This window comes from Tiliqua scincoides, chromosome 2, assembly GCF_035046505.1.
Source record: "Tiliqua scincoides isolate rTilSci1 chromosome 2, rTilSci1.hap2, whole genome shotgun sequence".
Lineage (NCBI taxonomy): Eukaryota > Metazoa > Chordata > Lepidosauria > Squamata > Scincidae > Tiliqua > Tiliqua scincoides.
The window spans coordinates 22,175,538-22,196,700 of NC_089822.1; the positions used below are offsets into that span (position 1 = coordinate 22,175,538).

General features: G+C 45.2%; 1 protein-coding gene across 6 annotated transcripts in view; it reads left to right on the forward strand.

Annotated features, from left to right (window-relative positions):
* The window catches only part of LOC136639257 (granzyme A-like), a 67,698-nt gene that overhangs the window by 3,777 nt on the left and 42,758 nt on the right, over nt 1–21,163 (forward strand). The window lies entirely within an intron of this gene.

Genomic DNA, 21,163 nt, shown 5'->3' on the forward strand with positions numbered 1-21,163 from the left:
AGGAAGGATGGATGGATGTGGGAGGGAGGGGGATGGGAGGATAGGGGGAGGGAGTGGGGATGGATGACGGAGTCGTGCCAGTGGCTGAACCGCATCCTAGCCCAAACCATTCCCCGGAGGAGCCGCGCGAAGTGCCTGCTTTGGGGGGAGATGCGAGGATGAGCCTCGCCTGCCCGGAGGGAGGGGTGGCTGAACTCCCGGGGACCAGATTCTGCCCCTGCTGGAAGGCGCTGCTGCCGGAGGGGCTGCCGGGTCTGCTCGGTGCTGGCCCCTCCCCCTGGGACGCCCGCCCCGGGCGTGGGGGGCACAAGGGGCAAAAGGGGCAGCGCGGGCGCCTTGGGATCCCGGGGCTCGGCAGCTCTTGCCCAGGCCGCTGGGAACCCCACAGCGAGCTCTTGCCTGGCCCGCCCCCAGGAGCGCCGCGCTCCGTCTGGGCGCCCACCAGGCGGCGCTGGCTCCCCGGCGGAGGCGAACTCACGGCCCGGCCGCGGTCCGCGGACACTCCTGCTGTGCCTCTGCCGCCCCCGGAGACGGGCCGCTCCTTAGCTCCGCTGTCACGGGATTCCCCTGACGTCACTACTGCTTGGCTCCAGCCCCGCCCTTCACCAGGGGCGCCCCTGCGCTGCCCTCCCCAGGCTCTTCGCATCTCCCCCTTCAGGTGGGCTGCGCTGTGACGTCAGCGGGGATCCCCCACTTACCCCTGGCCGGCCCCTCGGTTCAGCCCCTCGTCGTCGGCAGGCAGGCAGGCGGGGAGACGCTCCTTTACCCCCACCTCCAGGGTGTCTCCCACCTAGACCCCTTCCCCCCCCCCAACTCCGGCTGGGTGAATCTCCTCCTCCTGGGAGAGGAGCCAAGAGCCCCTTTCTCTCCCACCCCACCCCCCACCCAAGCACGACTGGTCCGACCCCTGCCTGCTGGTGCAATTGGACAGCAGCCCCCAGGGAGGCTCAGCACTCTTCACCCCTTCGCAGCCTGTCGCAGCATCATTTGCAAAATGATGGCACCTGAGCTGAGCTCCAAACTACAGAGACCCAGACCAGGTGCTTCACAGCTCCAGAGAGCTGGCCACGAGAAGGCCCACCTCCCCACAGAACCTGTGCAACGCCATGTAAAGCCTCCCCCACCCTAAGATCCAAGGGTGGAGAGGAAGCGAATCTGCCAGCCAGTCTGCATCCAGCACCCCTGTCTGTCCAACCCCCTTTGAAAGACAACTAGGCTTTCAGGGCCATCACCACCACCTCCTGTGGCAAGGAGTTCTACAAACTAATAATAGCCAGCCCCTGTCCAACCTTTCTTTTCAATCATCCCTGTTTGTCCAACACCCTTCAAAAGGCATCTAGGCCTTCAGGGGCCATCATCACCACATCCTGTGGCAAGGATTTCCATAGACCCATCAGAGTCAGCCAGTCCAGCCTTTTCTGGCCAGCCATGCTGTTTCACTGCCTTCAGAAGGAGGTTCGTTCCCCCCCCCCCGTCTGTCCCTGCGGAGGGAGGGAGGGGGAGCTGGGCTAGACCCTGGAGAGAGGCATCCACCTGGAGGGAGCCAAGAGGCCTTTCTCCCCCTAAGCCAGGGGTCTCCAAACCCTGGCCCAGGGGCCAGATGCGGCCTGTGGCAAGCCTCTATCCGGCCTGCAACCAGCCTCTTGTCCCCTGAAAACCTCTGGCCCACTCAACTGAACACAACCAGAACTGTGCTCTGGCTGCATCTGGAGGGTGTTCTGAGGGCCAGAGAAAGTGAATGAATGAGTCCATTCATTCATTTATTCAGTCTTCTAAGTTCCATCTCTAATTTATTAATTAAAAGTTCATATTTAAATTTTTTCCACACCAGATATTTGATGTGGCCCTCTAGCCAAAAAGTTTGGAGACCCCTACCCTAAGCAGAACTGGCCTTCCAAGTCCTTCCCCCCCCCCCCCCAGTGCCTACTAGGCAGCGACCAGGGAGGTGCTCTTACCTCCAGGGCTCCAGGGGACAGGGGGGCTGATGAGGTATTTTTACTTTCTTCAGTTCATTTGGCCATTTTGATTCCCCCCCCCTTTTTTTGTGAGCCCCTTGGAAACAGGTCTGTCATCACCAGCCACTCAGTGCAGAAAAATACTATTGCTCTGAGCCTGGGATGGGACAGGGCAGGATGGAACCTGGCAGGACAATCATATTGCTTCACAGATTATTTTTTTTAAATTATTACAAGGTTTTAAATTATTTTCTAACCTGCCTCAAGTCTCCTCCCAATCAGGGAAAGTCAGATTTCCTTTGACTTTCAAGACTCTAACAATAAAGAATATGAAAAAGAATAGCAATACAGGGCAGCAAGTCCTATGGGGAACAGAGAAATGAGGCCTTGGTCTTCTACAACCTATAGACTCTGGATTCCTACAACACAACCTTCACAAGTAAATGTATACAAGATTGCAGCCTTCTTATGCAGTGTTACAATTACAATGTTTTGTTCCGGTTAAGGTGGCTGAATGTCAGAGCACTGTGAGGCTCTCTAGGTATTATGAATCAAATAAATATAAAATAATAAATGCCACGTGCTACTATATCCGGTATGCTACTCAGATCTGTCCCAACTGTTTTCTTAGTGCAGATCTGAGTAGACCCGTAGGGGCTGTGAGGGGTGCTACATGGGGTGAGGAAACCATATTCCCTTACCTCAAGGAGACCTCTGGCTACCTCGGCCCTACAGGATGAAGCGGCATCCGTTTTGGCACTGCTGTACTGCAGGCTGGGCAAGCACAATAGTATTGGGCCCCAAGTCTCATGCATTATTTTCTTCATGAAAGTGGGAACAAGGTAGCTAACAAAATGTTCCAGGGCTTTCTCTGTGGCAGCTCCTATGCTGTGGAACCACCTTCCTTAGGAGGTTTGCGCTGCTCCTTGTCATGGCCTTTAGGCACTATTGATAACAGCAGAGCTGGAGAGCTCTTCATTTGACCCTTACAATACATGTTGGCAGCCTTCAGTCTCGAAAGATTATGGTATCGCGCTCTGAATGGTGGTTCTGGAACAGCGTCTAGTGTGGCTGAAAAGGTAGATTCGGGAGTGAACCCTTACAATAATTATACTCCTTTTTACTATATTTTTAATATTTTGTGAGGTATTTATTCTGTATTGTGCTTTGTATCCTGTTTTTAATTGTACTGTCACCTGCTTTGAGGCTTCCAGTTGAAAAGCAGGATATAAATTTAATAAACTCATTTTTAAAATTGTCAGCTCAGATTGTCATAATATTTTGTATATTCTTTCATTATGAGGTTGAGATGAGAATGGCTGTTATTATATGAAGTTAGCAGTCATTATATGAAGAAAGCCTTTGTTTTCTATAGTCCACCATGTAGAAGTTAGAAAATTAGTCTTGCCAATGTTTTTAGAAACCATGATGTCTAGAAAAAGTTTTTATGTTATATATACAACATTTTCCAATAGCAAATGTATATTAGTTAAAAGCCAAAACCTAGTGCTATAGGTCAGTATGACCACGAGAGGGCAATATGAGAGGGCTTCTGAAGACCAGGAGCTACAGCACTACTCTACATGTAAAAAGATTGATGGAAACTGAAGAGAAGGGTGTATCTTTATTAGGGCACAATCCTAACCCACTTTCCAGTACTGGCATAGCCAGTGGGGCATAAGCTGTATCCTGCAGTTGGGGAGCAGGCACAGAGGCCTCCTCAAGGTATGGCAATGTTTGTTCCCTTACCTCGAAGTTGCATTACCCTTATGTTGGTGCTGGAAAGTGGATTAGGATTGCGCCCTTAGTGTACTTGTTGCACTGCATTTAATTATTTGTGTGATTAAACACAACCCAATTAAATAACATATGTTTCTGAAAAGAACCAAAGAGCTTTAAAATGGGGTGATTTTGAAGTTAGCCAGTGCTAATGATAATCAGGAGAAAGAAATCCAGTGTAGGGGTGTCAAACTAATTTCATACAGAGGGCCGTATAGCATTCATGATGCCTGCTGAGGGCCGGAAGTTATGTCATTAAGCAAAAAGTGATGTCATTAAGCAGGTCATGATGAAACAAAGCACTTTTTTCTCACCTAGGAACTCATTGGCTGCAAATAGAAGAGAAAATACACAAATCTTGATCATAATTGCAAGCTATGGGAGAGTCCAATTATGTCGGCTGCCCTTTCATCAGTGACACCTCAGCCAGCTTAGCAGCTGAGAGCAGCTGATGGTGATGCTGGGAGAGGCCAAGGGCCAGATAAAGAACTTCTGAGGGCCACATCTGGCCCCCGGGCCTTATGTTTGACATCCCTGATCTAGTGAATGGATTCACAGGTGAAAATGAGCAAGATTCAGCATTAACAAGAATGCTCAAAGAAGAGCGTAGGATAAGGAAGATAATGACTGTGAAGGAAGAGGAGTGCTACATGATTTCTGCCTGAACCAGTCAGAGTAGGCTTGTATTACTTTAACAAAGTAAAGGTTTCACACAAAACCACCAGGAATTGCATCCATACATGGTGACAGATGACAGTCTACATTGTGACACTTCACATGGATATTGGTAGCCTATACCATTAAAAACTGCCAATTTTTTTTATAATTTTTAAAATAGTTATTACTCACAATTGAAAAGATTGAGAGATTTTGGATTGTGAAGGTTAAGAGATGTATATGAAAAGGAAAAGCATGTAAATTTGATCCAACAATGTAATGTGGGGGCATGTGGTATCAAATATATCAAATACATTTGGTATCTATTCGTACAAGTGAAGGGCAAGGTATATGGCTCCTGACAAAATCTGAAAATTTTGTCAAATCTAGGAGACTGCTTTCTGATATTTATAAAATTGTGATCACTGAGGGCGCAATCCTAATCCACTTTCCAGCACCGACATAAGGGTAATGCAGCTTCGAGATAAGGGAACAAATATTCCCTTACTTTGAGGAGGCCTTCATGAGTGCCACGCAACAGCAGGATGCAGCACACGTTCCATTGGCACAGCTATGCCAGTGCCGGTAAGTTGGTTAGGATTTGGGCTTGAGTCTCTTAGTATGATTACTTAATTGAAGAAAGTATTGAAACAAGATATGGAAGGGAAATCTTGACAAACTCTTGGGCCTCTATTTGGCAGGAATAAACAGTAGTGTAATCAATATCATCTTCAATGAAGGAAAATACTGTTGTGATACATGGTTGGCATCGCACACCATTTAAATTACACTGTACATCTCACACCTCATTCTTTGTGTTGGAGGGGCTGTCAGGCCAAAGGGACATTTATTCACATATGGTGGAAGTGTGGGCAGGTGGCACCATTTTGGGAAGAAATATTTTCTGAACCAGCTAAATGTGGCAATTATTTAGTGTTAGTTTTGATGTCTTTTCTTCAGTGGGATTCTATGAACTTGTAAAGTCAATCTGGTTTTTTATGACAGCAGCAAGTCTGGCTGTGGTGAGCATGGCAATTAGAAGTCATCAGAAAAACTACTGCTGACATTTTGGTATCAAAAAGTGTAGTATCTGGCCTTAATGGAGAAATTAATGCAACAGCTGAGGTCAACAGGACCTCAGTCAACTTCAGATTTATCTCAACGTGGTTTATTTTTATATTAACAATATTGGTAATTTTGTTTCTCCACTACTACCTCAGGCATTCTCCTAGAAATATGTGCTGGGCTGGACTTCGCTTTTTCCATTTGCTAAACTCTGATGCTTGCCATAATTTGTATCATGTGCTTGTAAATTTCTTGATATTGTAAATGCTTTAGATCAGGGGTGTCAAACCTTATTTGAAAAGGTCAACAGGCATGTGGATGCGGGAGAACCCATGGACATTATATATCTGGACTTTCAGAAAGCGTTCGACATGGTCCCTCACCAAAGGCTACTGAAAAAACTCCACAGTCAGGGAATTAGAGGACAGGTCCTCTCATGGATTGAGAACTGGTTGGAGGCCAGGAAGCAGAGAGTGGGTGTCAATGGGCAATTTTCACAATGGAGAGAGGTGAAATGCGGTGTGCCCCAAGGATCTGTCCTGGGACCTGTGCTTTTCAACCTCTTCATAAATGACCTGGAGACAGGGTTGAGCAGTGAGGTTGCAAAGTTTGCAGACGACACCAAACTTTTCTCATGGTGAAGACCAGAAGTGATTGTGAGGAGCTCCAGAAGGATCTCTCCAGACTGGCAGAATGGGCAGCAAAATGGCAGATGTGCTTCAATGTCACTAAGTGTAAGGTCATGCACATTGGGGCAAAAAAATCAAAACTTTAGATATAAGCTGATGGGTTCTGAGCTGTCTGTGACAGATCAGGAGAGAGATCTTGGGGTGGTGGTGGACAGGTCGATGAAAGTGTCAACCCAATGTGCGGCTGCAGTTAAGAAGGCCAATTCTATGCTTGGGATCATTAGGAAAGGTATTGAGAACAAAACGGCTAATATTATAATGCCATTGTACAAATTGATGGTAAGGCCACACCTGTAGTATTGTGTCCAGTTCTGGTCGCCGCATCTCAAAAAAGACATAGTGGAAATGGAAAAGGTGCAAAAGAGAGCGACTAAGATGATTACGGGGCTGGGGCACCTTGGTGGGCCGCTGTGAGATACAGGAAGCTGGACTAGATGGGCCTATGGCCTGATCCAGTGGGGCTGTTCTTATGTTCTTATAAGGCCCGAGGGCCATGGAAACTCTTTATGCAACCCCCATGATAATTGGGCTCTCCCAGTGCTGCCCTTTCAGCAATGCGACTTCTGGTCAGGCTCTGGGAGAAAGAGATGGCAAGAGACCTCAGAAGGCACGGAACATTCCAGGGATGAGGAGGAGGAGATGCTGGAGAGGTGTGGGAGATCTCAATTATCACATGGGGCGCCCTTTCAGCCATGCTGCTTCGGCCGAGGCATCACTTTGCAGACCGCCTTTCAGCTGCTGAGCTACAAAGTGACATTGGGTGCAATCCTAACCAACTTTCGAGCACCTAGGTAAGGGCAATGCAACTCCGAGGTAAGGGAACAAACATTGCCTTACCTTGAGGTGGCATCCATGACTGCCACCCAACTGCAGGATGCAATACGTGCCCCACTAGCACAGCTATGCCTGTGCTGGAAGGTTAGTTAGGATTGCACCCATTGTGGCAGAAGTGGCGCTACTGAAAGGGTGGCCTGTGTGATAATTGGGCACTCTGCTTAGGGGAAATGTCCAGAACTTGATAATATTTTCAAGATAGAGGATTCCCCTATCTTGGAAATATTATCAAGATTAGCACATTTTCTCTTCTGTCATTTGCAGCTAATGAGTTTCTGAGAACAAAGTGCTTATTTTCTGGCCATCATTAAGCAGGAAGTGATGTCAAGCCAATGATGTCATTTCCGGCCCTCATCCAGTTCCATTAAAGCTGTTTGGCCCACTATTTGAAATGAGTTTGATACACCTGCTTTACATATTTTCTTTGATTAAGGTTAGTTTTGTATTTGAAATTAATTAAAAATACATTTTTTTTTTAAAGAAAGCTGAATTAAATTGGTCCTTATCCCTGAAGACAGCTCGTATCTTGGCCTATGATTCTCTGCATTCTGAATTTTGTATTTTAGGGCCCAATCCTATCCAACTTTACAGCACTGTTGCAGCTACAGTGTTACCCCAGTAAGGAAACAAATGTTCCCTTACCTTGAGGAGGCCTCTGTGTCTGCTCCATGACTGCAAGATGTAGTGCATGCCCCATTAGCACCGCTGCATCAGTGCTGGAAAGTTGGATAGAATTGGGCCCTTAATCTTCAGTGGGCTTATAGGGAAAGATGATGAGAACAGAGGAACCCTGAAGTATTATGCACACACGCTAGAGTTATTTCTGTTTCAGTTCTCCTTAAATATTTAGAAGTTGTTTCTTGGCTGTAGTGCACTCACATGCATGTTAATGTAGGCCCAAGGGTACAAAATGCCAGTGCAAGGTATCCCATTGCACATGCACGCACTAACGTCCACCCTATAATTGCTTATATAGATTCCCTACTCCAGAACCCAGCATTGGATAGGCTGTTGCAGAGTAAATGAACAGGAGGCAGAGAAAAGTCATCAGCAATATGTATATACTGTGTGCATGGGCCGGGGGGGGGGGAGAATCTTGCATAATTTTCTGGAAGTGAAAATTAGGGTGTTCACAAATGGGTTCATGTAAGAGTTCCTCTACCTTTCTTTTGTGAAATGTTAGGTAGTGTGCATTTGGTACCCTGAAAATATTGTGCATATTGTGCCAGGCAGGGCCTCTGAGAGGAATTGTATCAGGGGGTACAAAGTTTCTTTTGGACCCCTTTGCAAAGGGAGAGGGGTGAAACAGTGGGGGAGGGTTGTGATGGGTGAGCAGAATAGGGGCAGGGGCAGGCAAAGCAGGGTGAGGGGAAGGTAGAGACAGCTGGAAAAGGCTTTGGATCCCAGGTCTACCCACCCATGTGGCATCAGTAGTGTTCCCAGCATCCCCAGTCATGTTAGTGTTCCCAGCATCCCATATGGGCAACATCTGAGTAGATAGGAAAATGTCAGATCCTAGGAAATTTCTGGACCCCCTCCTTTGGCTCTTGGGGCCCCCCTTTTGACCTTGGGCCCGGGTACAAATTACCCCCTTTACCCCCTCTCCTAGGCCCTGGTGCCAGGAGTAAACTTCACCTATGTTCAAATCAGTACTTTAAAGAAGCATAGTCTGTCGCTAAGAACAAACACTGTGGTTTTAAATGTGCAGCATAACAAATGTCATGCCTTCTCTGGTATGATATTTCTAACAGTCATATAGAAACAGCAAGTTTCTTTTAAAGGCCTGTAGTCACCCGTTACTCTGTGAGTTCTGAGGTGTAAACTGCATTTTTGTTTCCTGTTTGTCTGGGGGGGGGGGATATCAAAGCAAACAGCAGCTGTTTCCAGAATCTAATTTAAATGGTGTTTATTTCATTATAACAGGCACTTAGCTTTTATTCCGCTTTAATAGGCATTTCTGTTTCATCCAATTAAAGTGGCCTTTCTGTTAGAAGAAATAAATTGCATTGGGCGGAAGATTGCTCATGAAAGCAAATTTAGTTCCTTGGGAGGGGGAAATCATGTGAATTGGACTATCTCAATGATTTTGTTAAGTTACCTTTGATATGTTCATGCTGGTGCCCAACAGTGAAGATGAAATGGCCTCTGTACACTCATTTGTAATTAGCATTGAGTGCGGTGCTAATTGGAACTCAATGTGGGATAGCGTGACTGCCGCAGGCAGAAAAATATTTCTGCAGAAAATGTAATGCATTAATATTTCAGCATGCTTGATTTGTGCCAGCGTGCTTTTGTTGTAATCAGTGAAGTGTTTTACATAGAGGTGCTTGTTTCCAGTGAGTAAGGTAGGTCTACAGCAGGGGTGCTCACACTTTTTTGGCTTGAGAGCTACTTTGAAACCCAGCAAGGACCGGAGATCTACCAGAGTTTTTTTTACAATGTTCGTGCCATCATAACATATAACATTTATGTGTACAATGTATGTTGGTGTACCTTGAGTCCCACTGAGTATAACAGGACTTACTCCTGAGTAGACATGCCTAGGATTAGGCTGTGAGGCTGGAATCCTAGCCACACTTACCTGGGAGTAAGCCCCATTGAGTACAATGGGCCTTACTCCCGGCATTTCCTCCCAGAGGCACCTGAAGCGGGGGGTCGGCACTCCGCGATCTACTCATTTTGCTTCGTGATCTACCGGTAGATCGCGATCCACCTATTGAGCACCCCTGGTCTACAGCCTAACAGTCCTATCCTAACTAACTTTCCAACGCTGATGCAGCTTGCCAGTGGGGCATGTGCTGCATCCTGTGATGGTGGGGGAGTCACAGAGGCCTCCTCAGGGTAAGGGAATGTTTTTTCCTAAACCTTGAGGCTGCATTTCAGCTTCATCTGTGCTGAAAATTTGATTAGGATTGGGCTGTTAGTCTTACAGAACACAGTGGGCTTACTTCTGAGTAAAATACAGGTACACCATTTCAAACACTTCTAGCTTTAAGCAATGGGTTCATCAGAGTTGGTATAATTGGGCAACTATTGAAGTTGCAGTTGAGACCACCTCTGTGCCCATAGTTCTGATCCCTGAGGTCACCACTGTGCCCACAGCCTTCATTGGATGGATGGTGGCAGATTATCCATGTAGGACAGGTCTGTTGGACGACAGTTTACTGAGCACCCCCTAAAACCTGGAGCCAGCCCTGCATGGAAGGTTGTACATCTGAATCCCAGTTGCATGTTGCAGTCCTAAAGGCCGCACTATCTAAACAGATGTAGTGTATCCACTAAAAGTACTGAAATATTAGGAGGATAAAAGAGCAGTCCCTTGGCACAGAAACTTGTGAGGCAGGTTTGATGGACAGTTGTGGATTTTAGCAAGTCTTCCAATGGTTTGAGAAGATTGTTTCACAGCCCTGATGACATGTTTCGTCAAAGTGTTGAAAGACGTAAGCAGATGCTTTCCACCTTGGTGATCTTAATGATTAATGTTTTAGTCCAATATTGTCGATCCTGACAGGATGCAGAGACATTTCCTCTGACTTTTCACCTTTCTGCTTTTGCTGAAGCAAATCCAGATGTTCCTAACTAATATACAAAACACAATCATAATATAGTTTAGAAAAAGCAGAAGGTTTGGTCAGAAATGTACGGCATCTGTGATTGTGTAGATTCCTTTGCATAGCAGTATTAATGAGTAGATCAAGAAAAAATGTCTTAATAGTCATGTGAGCCACAGATCTCAGTCATGTGAGCCACCAGTCACTGGTGGGACAGGGCTTCTGGGTATCTCTCCTAGCAAGAAAGTCGTGGGAACAGATTGGCAATGTAGCTGGCCCAGTTCCTGTTGATAGGGGCTGAAGGAGCAGAAAGGGAGCTGCAAGAGTGAAAGAAGCATGAACAGAGGATGTGGGCAAAAAATTGAGAAGACAAGAATGGAGCTGAACAAAAGACTGGAGGGGAAAGAGAGAAGTGGGGAGTGAAAGGATGGAGAAAGACCGAGTCAGGTGCAAGAAGCAGAAAGAGAGGGCAGAGACCATGGCAGGGAGAGATCTGGTAAAGGAGTGGATGGCAAAGAATGGAGGGAAGTGGTGACAGAAAAGAAAAGAAAGCAGTTGGAGCAGGAAGATGGAAGTGCAGAGGGGAGAAGGAGAAGGTGGAGAAGACTGGAGAGAGGGACAGGGAATGAGGTCACACTGTGGCGAGGAAGAGAAGGGGAGAACAGCCCAAACAGGCCCTAGAAACCTAGATCATCCCAAGGCCTGTGCCAGTCCAGCCTGGACCTCACGGCCAGAGGTGGACTTCAGGAAGGGGTGGCAATCAACTCTGGTGTCTTTGCCACAGGCGGGTTCCATTGTGAGACAAGGCAAAGAATAAGACCAGAACTCACACTAGCAGATTCCAACAGCTTGTCACTCCCCCACCCTGTCTCCCCTGTGTAAAAGAACCCTGACAATAAAGCCACTTCTTTGCAGCAGCATCCAGCTCCCCATCTTTTGTATGTCATTCATATCCCCCTATGATGTGAAACTCCCCTCGGGTTTGAGCAGACAGAAAAGGAACACCCCCACTACTCTCAAGTCACCCAAAAAATCTTTGTTGAATATTTATACACTTGGCATTCCAACACAGAACGTTGGCTCATTTCTTCAGTAGCAAATCAGGGAAAAACTTTACTCTGACCTGACCTGAACCTATATAGCTTTAAAAATCGGAGAGACCAGCTGGAATTATTTTCTGGACAGTTATAATTTTCCCAGGCTTTCTTACAAAGGAGACATTGTGCTAAGTGGCCTTTACATAACCATTTGCCTGATTATCTCCAAAAATATTTTGGGTGAAATGCAGGATAAAGTGATGACGTAAGAACTAACCAAAGTTTTTTTTTTAAAATACTTTCTTTTCCCCTCTACACAGACTTCGGGATTAGAAAATGTCACCACATAATGCTTGGGAAAGCTAGTTATTAAATTAAACTAGGAAGTTTCACTGCTGAAGAAAGAAAATATATTAACACCAAATAATGCGTTACTCTTGGCAGCTGAGCAGATTCCAATGGTCTTCTTTTCTTTAGGTGGGGAGGTCAAGGTTTCTTTAAACTGGTTTTTGTGTTTCCTGTATCTATAAATAAAGCACATGCCTGCAAGGACCAGACTACACACAATACAAAAACAGCTGTCATTCTACAGTAGATTAATTAGGATTACATGTGATTAAAGGTGTTTTTGGTATTTTAGGAAATTACATCCTTCCAGATTATTGTTAATCATTCATGCAGTACTTTTTGGTGTGCTGAGTGGTTTATCTAGACTTATACAACGCTGTGACAGGCTTTTTTATTTGCTCCAGTCACATATAAAGCTGGTGAGGATGATTTGATTTCTAGAGCAAAATAAGCGTGGAAATGAGGGGAATTGAACCCTCCCTGTTCCCTTTACTTGCCTCCCTATTATTTCTGTTCCTAAGTGATGTTGTTCCAGTCAAGCTCAGTTCCAGTATCAGGGCCTGTCTAGGGCAAAAGTGTCTAGATCAGTGGTTCCCAAACTTAGAGCACTGAGACCCACTTTTTAAAATGACACTCTATCGCAGGGCTTTTCAAACTGGGGTGTCGCGACGCCCCAGCCTGTGGACCCTCAAGGTGTGGGGCCTCTGCCTCCTCAAGGGGTGGGGGCAGCCAGGAGACAGGGAGGAGGCAGCGGCATGATCCCCAGGATCACGCCGCTCAGGGGGCTGCAGGGGCTTGGGTGCACTTACCAAAGCCTCCTGCAGCCTCCTGGGGGTGCAGGGAGCCCTGTGCAGCCGTCTGCAGGGCTCCCTGATGCTTTAGAAGTGAAAGTGGAGCGATCATGCTCCACTCCTGCTAAACCGGAAGTGGGGCACGATCGCTCCACTTTCACTTTTGCAGCTTCAGAAAGCCCTACAGATGCTCGTAAGTGCACCCAATCCCCTTTAGCCCCCTGAGTGGCGTGATCCTGGGGATCACGCCGCTGCCTTCGCTCCGCCCCCGCTGTCTTCCCCCACCCTCGCAAGGAATTACAGCGGTTTTCAAGCTCCCTGAGAGTTTGAAAACCATTGCTCTATCAGGATCCACCTAGGTTTACCAGACTTTTTAAAAGTCTATTATTTACCAGACTTTTCCCTTGGCAAAAGACTTTTTCCTTTTCTCTTTCAAGAAAAATAAGTAATCAATTATTACTTACTTTATTTATATTATTTCTTTCTAGATCTTTTTTTAAATCTAGAAAGAAATAATATAAATAAAATAAGTAATAATAGCCAGAAAACAGACCCTGAAATATTTGTCTCCTATATTTACACATGCTTTCAAACTGCAAAAGCTGAGCTCTTTGCAAGGTAATTAGCAGCTACAATATGACTTTTGAATAGCCTCAGGGACTGAGGCAATTCGGACCCAATCCTATCCAACTTTCCAGCACCGGTTCAACCACAATGCAGCCCTGAGGTAAGGGAACAAATGTTCCAATACCTTGAGATGGCCTCTGTGACTTTCTCCCCACCACAGGATGCAGTGCACACCCCATTGGCACAGCTGCACAGGCACTGGAAAATTGGATAGAATTTGGCCCTTAGTAATCTGATTGTTCCATCACCCTTTGGCAATCCACAAAAAATCAGGTCGCAACCCACCAGTGGGTCCCAACCTACAGTTTGAGAACCTCAGGTTAGAGGGAAAGAATGAACGTGACATAAACTGTTGGAAGGAGGGTGGTACCTGATCCCTATGCTCCTTATGCACTAAAATTGGACACGGACACTTTATGTATACTTGTGACAGACTTGGACTGAAGTAAACAAATGCTACCATCACATCAGAATTACAACACATTTTGTCCTATATCAGCTGTTGATTCTGTCGCTGAGGTGGGATTTGTTTAGGCTCACTGGGGCCGAAGTTCAACCACATTGTTCCTAAGTCTTTGAGACTGATCGCAAAGTTTCATGTTTGTCAGAATACACTACCATTGATCTTTCTGTTTGGACACACGTACCTATCTAGTCAATTCGCTGATGGGTTACAATCTGTTTTCAGTTGCTGACCCAGACATAACATCACCGTTTCCTGATTAGATTGATACGGGTTTCTATTATTTGCTTTTTTTGCGCCTTGAAAAACAATTCTTTTTTGTTGTTGCACGGTAAACAGCATTGCAAGGCACATATTAAATCATAATTATTTACCGTGCTGTTCATGCACCTTTGTCCCTGAGGAGTGTAGTGACGTGAATTTACAGGAAGATCAGGGTAATTCTCACCAACAGCTTCCTGTTATTGATATGCTTTTGTTTAGTTGTGATCTTTTTTTTTAGCCTTTCAGATTCTCAAGGGAAAAATATGTGAGCACATTCCATTAATCACAGCCATGGAGACCATAGTTGGGTGTCTAACAAATTAATTTTAATCCAGGGTACTAAATTCCACAGAATGGTATGTCAGGAGATAAAAATAAATCAGCGAGGTTTTTTTTATCCTTCTTCAAATTATTATTTACCTCACAATGTTCCAATCACACTGCCTGAAGTTGTTCTACTTGAAATTATGGGGCATGCTCCAGGATAAGATTGTGAGCATGAGCCCACTGACTTAAAAGCAGGTTCTTTGGAAATCTATGGCACTTCTAAATAAATGTATTTAGGACTTATGTGCCTGTTTTTTTCAACTTGGTTTTTTTCAACTTGGTAGAGTGGTCTTCTTATGTTCACGCAACCAACAAAAAAATCCATAAATTCCATTTTATGAACCTGAGTTCCTTGTTGTGTAATACTGGAGTTTTCATTCACATTGTACAAAGTTTGTCAGGCACCAAAGATGAGGATGAGTGTCACAGTGCAGAGTTACTTGTAGCAACAGTGGCATCTTATTCCTCACATAAGATGCCAATCTGCCTTATAGCAGCCCTCTAAGGTTGGCCAAGGTTATTATCTCCATGTCAAATTTGTGAGGTTGTGGCTTGCCTAGGGCCCCGTGCCTAAGGTGTTCATGCCCCAAAGATTTTTGAAAAGGAAATTTTCCAGCTGTGTAAGACAGCAACACCTTATACATGCTCCCAAACACATCATCAGTTTGTATTTGTTCAGATGCCCCGTTCTTAAGGATTTCTACTGTGCAGCGGACAAGACTGCTAATGAATTGAGTTTTGCCAAGTAAGTAGGTCTTAAAATGACTGCAAGATCTTTGTCAGGGTTACAACCTAAAGTCATTCATTTTCGTGTGTGACTAACACAGCATCTGTCCTCTTCCTCACTTGGAAGGCTATTCAAAGGACCTTTGGCTACAGTCTATCTGAAGGTCACATTGTTTACACCAATTGTGGGTAAGATGTGCTTTTCCTGAAGACAGCACACCAAAAAAATGAAAAGGCACAGTTTTCACCCCGCATAACATTCCTGACACATCACGCGTCACACACAAAAGACCGCAATTATAGCACAATAAAAGGACAAGTTCATAGTTCCTTACATTTGGAAACTATATATTATGTGTACTATACACATAATACAGCAAATGTAAACATGGTCAGAAAGAGCATGACTTACCCAGGCTTATTCCTGAATAGTTTTGATGTTTATAATAGTGTTATTACTACTAGCTTGAAATGCACATACAGTCATATCCTATTTTATACATTCAGTGCTGGCATCTAGTATCTGGGGTAAAGTTTTGCTCTGTTTTACCATGGTGCCTGCTGCCTAGTTCCTGTTGGCACACTGGGTCATTGCCACTGTCCTTAGGAGAGTTCAGGAGCAGGCACAACCAAGTTGTCCCTCTGATGATCATGGGCCCTTGACCGCTGCCTGACCTGGCTGGCCTCTGACACCACCTTTGTATACGTTACTAGAATAGCAATAAGCCTCAGTTATGCATTCGTTGTTCTGTGCCTGATTATCTTGATATTTAACAATAATATATCATCTCTATCATTTTATCCCTGTAAAAGCAATTAAACCCGCATATGAGAAAAAGACAGTTAAACACTCTATCGACCCCATTTCCGCCTAAACAAACTGGGACCCTCACCGCCGCTTCTGAACACTCAGTTTTCACAAGTCAAGAAACCAGCTACAAAATGTGTTATTTTGCCCCAAATTCCACTGATGTCAGTTGGACTTTAGTACACTTAACTGTGAACTTTTTTGGTCATGGTCAGGTATCTGCATTCTGTTATGGCAGTTTTGTTATCTCCATCACCAGGAATGTACTCCAGACATAATGGTTTAAAACAAGAGAAGTTCTTCTCACGCAACATGCAATCAATCTGTAGATCTGAGAACTTCAGGAAGTCCAGTAAGACAATGGGGTTCCCAAAAAGGATTAGAAGAATTTATGGAGGATGTAAGCCTTTTTTGGACATTATTAACAGCCCAATCCACTGTAACTCCCCACATGATGATGCAGTGGCAACATGGTGCCCTCTGCATCTCGCAGAGGTGGGCGGGTTGTTGGCCTCCAAAGGCCTCTAGGGACAAGGAAATTTGTTCTTTTTCCCCAGGGCAAGACACTGCCAGTCCAGTGGGTCTACTCAGACCTGTTATCTGTATCCTGTGGGCCTGGGAGAGTAGATGGAGGTCTCCTCGGGGTAAGGGAACATTGGTTCCCTTACCCCATGTAGAGCTCTGGCAGTCCTGATGAGTCTTCTCAGAGCTGTACCAGCTATTTAGCTAGCACAGAACTGAGGAGGCTCATGTTGGGCCCAGCTTCTGCCACTGTCCCTGCCCCCTCCCAGGCCTGAACTGCTGCCAGGGCCACCCTTGTCCAGTTTCACCCCCTCCCCACCTTCCCCTGTCCCTGCCCAGAAATGCTTTTCCACTGCTTGGTGGAATACTTACCACTGCATGCTCTTGCTGGTTCTTCCGCTGGCATGGAGGCCTAGCATCAACTGGTATTGGCCTTCCCACTGGCACCCCTCCCAGCCACTGCAACGTGCCTTATGGCACATTTGCGACAGCCATTACTGGGGGAGCATGCATTGCACTGGCACTGCCCTGGCATTGAATTGGGCAGTCTGTACGTGGAAGCCCTATGTTGTGGGCAGACAAGTGGAAGTGCACAAGTTGCCATGTCCTGTGCACTGATATGCTCTCTGGTTATGCCCCTGAGACCTCCTCTGCAGAGGACAGCCTGAATGTGAGTTTCCCCCATGATTTAAAACCCCCTGTGATCAGAGACATGGCCAGGGAGCACATTATCATGAGGGTGTGGGTAGTGGATAGCTGGCATGCTCCCTATATCTTTTATGCATTGACTTAATATCTGGCTATTTATATGAGGGATTACTGACCAAAAACAGGTTTTCTGCAGGAGCCATGTTTCTTTGACTGACTGATAGTGCAAAGACCATTCTGTGATTGCCCTGTTAGATGCACACAGTCCCGGGATGTGTCAGAGCCCTGAGACAGAGGGTTTCATGCTTTGTTGTAACAGATATCTTGGTCACACATATACACACCCCATTTCTAACATGTCCCAAATCTTCATACAAGTCCTAGCAGATTGTAAGAAAAAAAACGAGAAGGGTCAGACAAACCCAGAAGCATAAATCTAATTAACTTTCTTTACTATGTTTCTTGTAGGTGAAATATTTGCATAAATGCAAAGCAACCATCTAAAATGCTAAACATAACTCACAGAGAGATTATTTGCCTGTGACATAGCCTTCTGTAGCTTGAAAATTTTATTCATTAATTCCCCCCCCCCCCCCACAATTACGCATTTTCTGGTCCTGGAACAAAATTTCCCTCCAGGTTTATGTTAGGATTATTGAAAAAGGTTTTTTTTTTTACTTAGAAAAATAAAAAAGGCAAAGTTGCAACACTGTCAGCTAATTAAATCCTTTCGAGCAACTAAATACTGTAAAAGTATTAATCAAGCAACAACTTTTTTTAAAAAAAGCTTAATTACTTCTAATAGCTGTAAAAGCTGCTGGCAACATCTAGGAGTGGTGTTCCTTCTTCTGTTCCACACAGGGTAGAATAGCTCTTGCAAGGTGGATGCCAGCTGAAACAGATACATATAATCTAAACACTTCTTCAAAACACTTGTTTTAGTTCCCTGCAAATGCATGTATTTAAGCAAGTAGCAGCCTGATCCTATCCCCTACCGGCTTGCACCATGGAGCTGTGCTGTCAGAGTGCATGTTGCACACTATGGTAGGGGAGAGGTGATCAGACAACCTGCAAGAGGTAAGTAAAAATTTGTTTTATTTAGCTTGTAGTGGGCCACCTGATCACCTATGAGTCTCCTCAGACCGTTGTCAGTTTTTGCAGATGTTAGGGCCCAATCCTGAACCCTCCCAGCACCAGTGCTGAGTGCCCTAAACATGCAGTTAAGCATGTTTACAGCACCGGGAGACTAGGGAGCACTGATGCTGGACCCGTGCTAGTCAGGTGCCAAGCCCAGCTCTGGCAGGTGGAGGAAGCGCCACTGGGGGCAAGTGAAACGTGCTGGGTAGTGGTGTGGCCTCTGTGAAGTGGGGGAGGGCAGAACGAGGGCATGGTGGGGTGAGGAACGGGGATGGGAGGCTGTGGGACTGACAGATCTGTTGTCTGCTGTATCCTGAACTCTGTATCAGGCTGAAAAGCCCAACATGGAGTCTCTCAAGTCTGCACAGGCAGAATAGCCAGTACAGACTTGAGAAGCTATATTGTGGGTCCTGGGCTTTTCCCAGGGGAAGGGAATAAAAGTTCTCTTCCCCCAAGGAGACTCCTGGTGGCTTCCTGGCACCCATCGGATACAATGGTAGCTGCTTTGGCACCGCTGTTCTAGTGGGTGCTGGGAAGCATATATTTGGGCTATAAGTATAGCTGGGAGAAGTAAATAAAGAAAATTTTTACCTTCTTCCTCTGCAACTCTGGCGCTCTATGGGCCTACTCAGCTTTGTGCCAGGCCTTTTGCTGGCATAGATCTGTTAAGGTGAAGAGGGCATGACAGGGGCTCTAGGTTTTACAGATGCCACCGAAATCCACCCTGGCCCACCCAGATCCCTGATCCGCCCCCACCACCATCCTACCTGTCTGCGGCCTGCCACTGCCTGCGCAGGGTTTACTGGCTGCTGTGCTATCAGCTGCAGCAATGCCACCCCATACGATACAATGTCAGACTGCAAGATCTGCCAGCGTATCTCATAGACCCAACTGTAATAAATAGATTGTGACTTCCTTCACTCAGTGTCACCTTCACACAGAACAGATTTTGGAGCCATTCTACCTCCAGGAAAGGGAAGTACAGCTATCTTGCAACTAACTAGTCCACTGGGAGAGATTTAAGCAAGCGGTCTGTGTGTGTGTGTGTGGTAAATATAGCATGTATAACTGACTTAAGAAGAAGCAGCGGAGAAGGAGTTTTTCTAATATTAGCTGGCAATCTCCCTTGGCATAATTTTAGCAGGATGCTGTGAAGTGCTTGTTCCATTTGGAAATGTCAAGCATTTTGTTGGAGCTAGAATCTGACTCTGAATTCCTCTGGTTTCTTCTACTGGAATAATATTTCTGCCTGTGTTTTCTCAGCCTCCTTACGCTTATGAAGATATGACTATTAGAAAGCTGAAAAATATAAACAGATTTCCTAAATAGGATTACCCAAGAATTTGAACTTTGCCAAGAGAAACAGGTACTCCTGAAGTTGCCAAAGAGTGTTTTAGGTTTCCTTTGGAGGAAATAAAAATAAAAAATAAAACCTGAAATGCATTCTATAAGGAGGAGGTATGAAGGAAGTGGCATGGGAAGCACCATGAAATCCAAAATAAAAATCAGGAACAGAAGGCTAAAAATAATCAGGAGGAAAATGTGACACAGCTGCAAGGGCCCTTCTGCATTCTCCTTTTCCATTGTATTTCAGCCCTCAGGAACGTGCTAATATTGTTTCTGGATTTCAATAGCTTTCCAGCTTGTTGGCTGTTTTGTTCTTCCAAAATAGAACTTTCTCATATGAGAGACTGGAATGCTTTGATATTAGTTCTTGCCCATTTGTCCATTTTGAAAGTGCATTTCCTATGAGCCTGAACAGCACAGAACAGAATTATATCATACTGAGAATAAAAAAGGAAATCAGATGTTTATTTTCCAACTGGTATTTTGGAGGGTGGGGTGTTAGTACTGATTGTGAATGGAAATGGAGATTTTTGAAGTCATGACAGGGCATCATAGGTCTACTTGGTTTATTTATTTATTTAAGAAATGCATGTCTTGCCTATCAGCATATAGCCTCCAAGTTGCCTTAGGGCCAAATTACATGTTATGTTGGAGCTCCGTATTTGGAGCTTCCAGTGTTATTTTTAAGAAAAAAATTAATTCCGCCAATGTTTCCCTCTTCAACCAACAGCAGTTCAGGTGCAGAAAGGCAATTTGGATTTATTATGTAGCATGGAGGAGGAGAGTTGAACCCCTCCCCCCCCACAGCACAGCTTCAATTGTTACAAATTTTCCTTCCCTCCACATGGCTGATTTTGAAGAAAAAAAACAATACATTGGGATCTAATGGACACATGGTAGCATGTTTTTTAAAGGCCCATTCTCTACATGCACAGAGAGAGAGAGAGAGAGAGAGAGAGAGAGAGAGAGAGAGAGGTGTAAGATGGCGTGTGTAGATAAGATAGTGTATGACAGAATGAGTAGACATGGGAGTGTATACAAACTGCAAAGACAGAAGGGGCAGGATTTAAGAGCTATGATCTGTTGATGGGAAGGAAAAGGTATAGAGAAGTGGCCGGGTGATTCATTTACAACAGTAATCAACAGTTGTTAGATGTGCCACACAATTCTATTCATGGTTACTCAATTACAGTTAGTATTGTCCATGGGCCTGACACCCAGGTCACCTGCCAAGAATTTCAGTCTGAATGTATGGAAGGGGAATGCTAGTGATCTGTGCACATGAATGGGCTTGTGAGTGCTCTGTGTGTGTGTGTGTGAGAGAGAGAGAGAGAGAGAGAGACAGACAGACAGACAGACAGACAGACAGACGAAATTGAACAGATAAATGAGTATGTGAGTGCAAGTGTGACTTTCATGCGTAAATGGTTAATGGGTACAGACAAGATACAGCAATATCTTGACTTTCATCCATTTGACTTTCATTGCTTTGCTGATTCAGGCATTTTCAATTATAACCAAATTTCAAATTTTGACCACTTGCTTTCTTCTTTTGTCCAATTCCATCTGAATTTCCATGATGTTTGTG